Source organism: Cupressus sempervirens, chromosome 2 (assembly GCF_028749045.1).
Source record: "Cupressus sempervirens isolate cs-2001-9-10 chromosome 2, ASM2874904v1, whole genome shotgun sequence".
Taxonomy (NCBI): Eukaryota; Viridiplantae; Streptophyta; class Pinopsida; order Cupressales; family Cupressaceae; genus Cupressus; species Cupressus sempervirens.
In genome coordinates this window covers 781,027,123-781,032,956 of record NC_143119.1, presented here as the reverse complement: position 1 = coordinate 781,032,956, position 5,834 = coordinate 781,027,123, and positions in this window count along the sequence as shown.

Sequence of the window (5,834 nt, the reverse complement as noted above, 5' to 3'; positions counted from 1 at the left end):
ATTGAGATCTCTACATTGAAGATATAGAATGAACAACTGCAAAATGACCTAAAAAGAGAGAAGGAAGTTATAGTAAATTTCAACAACCCTAATGAGGCTATCAAGTACTTTGAGCAACTACTAAAATCACTAAGGGCTAGTAATGATACTTCAAGACTTGGTTACACCAGCACTAAACAAGGAGAGTCTTCCAAGACTGTAGAAGAAAGGAGCAACAAAGGTAAGAACACTAAACCTACTTGTCATTCTGTGGTAAAAAGGGACATACTTCCAATGTATGTAGGAACAAGAATTTCCATCAACATGATAAGCCTAAGAATGAAAGCTATTGTCATAAGTGCAAGAAGCAAGGACATCAAGCACATGAATGCAAGACTAGGACTATAAGGACACCAAAATTTGAAGGTCATGGCTACAACTGCAAGAAGTATGGACATAGAGCCTTTGAGTGCAGGATAAAGCCTATGTGGACATTAAATCAGGCAATAAGAGAAGGTAACCATGGTCATCACTAAAATTGGGACTATAACACCAGGTATAGCTATCACTACTATCAGGAATATGGACACATTCCTGAAAACTGAATAAGGACACATTTCAGAGGAAACTACAATAGATGGTTAAGTCAAACCACATGTTTCAGTTGCTTAAAGATTGGTCATATCAACAAGAATTGCCCAAAAAAGTCAAAGGCACCCAAGTCAAAAGTCAACAAAGGAAAAGAGAAGGTAGATGTTGAATACATCAAAGGACAAATGAACAAGACTTGGAAGAAGAAAGATGAGTGTAGCCCATCAAATGAAGGGATCACTTCACCCAAGAGGTCAAGTGGTCAGATCTCATCCAACTAGGCATGGATAGGTGTATGGGACTGATATACAAAGCTACATCATACATCAGTCCCAAGACAAACAAGCACTGCAAACAAGAAAACAACATGAGAAAAGATGCAAAGTTAAAACTTAAAATTTTAGCAAGTGTTGCCAAGCTATCCTTACATGTCGAGTAGTCGAGTTGATAGTTGATGCCAAGTTAGGGAATTTCAATGGAAGCCGAGTGAAAAGGAAATCTAGTTGGAGCCAAGTGATAAAAAGTCAATGGAAGTCGAGTTATGTTGAAATCCTTAAGGAGCTGAGTGTACAGTTGTAGACACACTAAGCATTTAATGCTATGTTTTGAAGGGTATAAGGTTTCTTTGTCAATCATTTTTCATCATTTTGAACACAGAGCAAGAATGAGAAGAGAACAAGAGTGATTGATGAACAATAGTTGAAGCTTTTGCACAGATTTCAACAAAGATCAAGCACTATTTTCATCAATCTAAAGTATTCTTCAAGTGTCGAGTTACACAGTTATAAAGTTTGATATCTTTTGAAACCCTAGATTTACAAAATGGCTTCCAATTCTAAAAACCCTAAGGAAAAGGAAGGTTTCAAGGTTCAATTAGTTAGCAATGAGGTCAAACAACCAAATTTTAGGCCAATTCCAGAAGTTGCTTATAAAAACAACCCTGTCGGTGCATTATCCATGATTCCACCTAAAGTTGTAATGGTGCAAGACGTTAAGAAATGTTACAATTAAAAAGGTAGGAGCAATAGGACACTTGGAGATTTTTTAAGCATATGATAAATTGTGTGAAAATTGAGTGCTTAAGGAAGAATTTCAAATAGTTGAGAAGAAGGGCTTAACCCATGCCCTAGTTTTCCTCACAATTTTTAGAACTGAATGGATAAGAATTGTTCTAAGCAGAATACACAATGGTTGCTTATGGCTAGAAGGAGGACCTATCAAGATAGCAAAGAGAATTGTGCATAGGGTTACAGGTTTTCCAACCTTAGATCAACACAAGACCCTATGAAGTGATTCAAAAGAAGCTATTGAAAAGAGCACCAGGGCAAAATGGAACAAAAGGGGCATGACTATTGATACAATCACAGTTCCCCTTCTAGACTTTGTTGTAAGAATCATATCTCATATGTTCTATCAATCTAGCAGATCGAATAGTGTCCCATGCATTGCTGTGGATGTGGCATACAAAATTGTTAAGAAAGATGATTCATATGATCTAGCAGAATTGTTGTTACAACAGATCATGGAGAATTTGGGAGCAATAAGGAGATCAAAAGGTGCTCAATGTAAGTTTGGATCAATTCCGATTTGTATATATTTTTATATTCTAGAATAATTTCCCTCTTTTGGCAAGGTAAATTGGAAATTAGATAGGTCAACCATTACTTGGATCCATGAGTATATTGAGAAAATGGGAGACAACTTTGACTCCCTAATAACCAATTACTTTGAGGATTTCAAGAAATCCATGAAGCAAAGACTAAGGATACCAGTTTCCTTAGTGGAACAACACATGAATGATATTTATTTCTTGGTTAATATTGATTATACTTATATCTAAGCAATAATTCCAAGAACTAGATGGTTAAGACCATTGGGATATGAGATAAACATTGATGAAGCATCAACAACAATCACAACATTGCTTGCAAAGGAAATTGATAAGGAGGTACCCCATTTCGGGACATATGATGTAGTATGATCCAAAGTTGATATGAAGCTAAAGACTACTTCCACCTTAAAGAAGAAAGATAAGCTTGTAAAGAAGCTTAAGGCAAAATTTGGAGAAGGCACAACAAGAGAAGCAGAAGGTGAAGATGTTGAAGCCGAGGAAGAAGAAGAAGATGAGAGTGAAGAAGATGAACAGGGGAAAGGCCCACTATAGATTACACAAGGCTTAGGTGAAGATGAAGAAAAGGAAGAAGGTGCCAAGGAAGAAGAAGCCAAGGAAACACCAGCTCAAGCGGAGCTCAAAAAGAGAAAAGCCAAAGCTCAGCCTACAGCACAACCTAAAACAAAGAAGGCTACAAAGAAAACTCAAATAAAGTCAACTATACCAGTGAAAAGAGCTACCACAAGAGCCTTAACTCAAAAGGAAAAGACAAAAATTAAAGAGAAGAAGAATGTTACTAAGCAGACTGGTCCAGTGTAGAAGAAACCATGAAGAAAATATCTTGCACAATCAGAGTTAGATGATGAGGAAAGAATAGAATCTGAAGACATCAGCCAATTTAGAGTGGTAAGCCAGGCTCCAAAGTCAAATATTGATAAAATCTATGATAATGTTAGAAGAAATGCAGATTTTTTTGGTTTGAAAAATGTTGATTTTAAGAAATTAAGTAGAGAAGATCAAAATAAAGTAGAGGAATTAGTATATGCCATGATGGCAGAATTCAAGAACACTCCTCTTGAATTGGATAATACAATACCAAAAGAATTATATGAAATTGTTGAAAATAAGTGGCATTATTGCTTAAAGATGGAAAAGGAAATAAGGGAATCCACATTGGCACAAGTGATAGTAGAATTGAGCAAAGGCCAAATAACTACGACAAACAAGAAACATGGAAGCATGTTTGTACCAAAGTATAGAGCCTTCAACATCTTGCAGAATAAAGTTGAAGAAGTTGTAAATAAATCAACTACAATGTGGAAGTTGATATATGGCTTGACTACTATCAAGGATGGAGAAGAAGATCCCTTTGAGGGAAAAAACACTGAAAAGGAAAAAGATGCAAATAAGGTTGAGGCCACCAAGGAAGAAGAAGAAAGAGGACAAGAAAAGGATGAAGGAGAAAAGGAGCCAGAAAAAGAAACAACAGAGGAGGAAACATAAAAAGAAAATGAAATGGCAACAGTTGAAGAGGAGTAGTAAATTGAATAAGATGTACAAGACACACAATTGCCACCTCCTAGCCCTCCAAACATAAAATGTATAGTTACAGTCATAGTAAAGGATGTTCCTAATACTTTTGCTCAGAACATCAAGCCTTTAACTGCAAAAGATCTCAAGAATATCCTTCACCAATCAACACTACGAGCACAACTATGCATAAATCTAGTATTGGTGAGTGTTGATGAGCTGCAAAAAACTATAGCAACAATAACAAGGGAGAAGGAAACTACTCAAGAATAATCAACACAACCTCCCACAAATCAAACTAAAGAGAAGTAGGAACAAGAGAAAATTGCTAAGGTTGATTCTACAACAAAGATGACAACTATTGTCGAGGAGCCTACAAAGGAACCAACATGACAACATGTTTCTGTAGCACAAACCCTAGGTGCACCTCCTCAAATTTTCATAATTGACCAAGGCAACAGACAAGAAGAGAAAGAAGTAGAGAAAACCCCTAAGGAGTAGGAGGCAATACAAACTTTAGTAAACTTGCCTACCTCAGGGACTCCTCAGCAGAAGCTAAGCATAGATGCAATGCCATTGCAAATCTCCACACCAGGCTTGAGCACTACCAAGATTGCAAGGGTACTTCACTATGGAGACCCTGCTCTTGATGAAGAAATAGTCATACCAAGCTATGACTCAAAGACAATGAACCTGCAACAGATATATAAAGTGCAAGAGGCACTAGAAAAGACGAAAAGACAAGAGATACTCAAAAATGAGTATAAGAAGAAGCAAGCACTAGTAGAAATAAAAGAAATATTTCTTGATGCTTTCAACTTGAAACACTTGATGAAACCAAGCCAATATTGGAACAATTGATAGATATTGTAGAACAGGTGACAAATGAAGACTAGGAAACCAATGTAAAACTCATGGAATGGTCTAAGAAGAAATTTCAAGGAAAAGTAAATAAGAAAATATCCAGTGAAATAGAATTATCCTAGGTTGAATTGGCAAAGAAGATTGACAAAGTGAAAAAGGTACTTGAGAATGTATTCTCATTATACAAAAAGTTGTGTGACTTTCCATACTTCACACCGAAGACAAGCCAAATAATCCTAAGCTTGGAGAGAAATTTAAAGATTTCCAGCACTCAGCTACCAAATGATCTAGCTTAGAGTGAGAAGCATTTTTCTCAAACGCTTCATACATAGAAGGAACTAGCTATGTTGATAGTAGAGGAGGCCAAAATCAAGGCCAAACTGATGCAGATACAGTCTTCCATAACCCCACACTTGGAAGTACTCCATAAAGAACAAGCCTATGCAGAGAATGTTCTCAAGAAAGATCCTAATCTTTCTACTATGGAAGGACTTGTTCATCTTGCAGCAGAGACAACTATCCAGCATAAATCATTAGAAATTGCTTTGGAGAATTGGGATGCAACTCTCAAGATGATTATGGAGGTCAATAGTACATTTTTGGAAAAATATGGTCTTAATCCTTAATACCCTTTGACATCAGTGTCAAAAAGGGGGAGAAACAATAACAAGGGTAAATACATAATGTGTAAATAGAAAGGGGGAGATATAATGTTTTGGGGAATTGTAAATAAGAATGGAAGAAAAAATAGATATAGAGTACAAGGTACATAGATACATTAGCTCAGGTGGAGCACAAGAATGAAATGGCACAACAGCTCAGGGGAGTTACAAAACTTTTTGAGGTATATATATAGATAGTTTTTATAGAATTTTGAGAAGTTTTGGAGTTTTTTATATATGCCAAACTATATGCATATTTTACTTGAGGATATTAGACTTTGATATACTGCTAAGTGTTTTTGACACTCATGTCAAAGGGGGAGATTGTTGAATTTAAGACTAGGTTTTGACTATTTCGTGTCAACACACTTAAGATGTTTACTAAGTTCATGTCAAGCTAGTAACATATGTCGAGTAAAATATGTATAGATGCTAAGTAAATAGTTAATGTTGAGCTACAATGTATGCCAAGCTAGACAGAACTACAATAGGTGTTGAGTGATCTTCATGTGCTGAGCAATTTTTTAGGTGCCAAGTGAAGATCAAGTGCCGAGCAAAGTATAGGTGTCAAGTCACTATAGATGCCAAGTAGAATA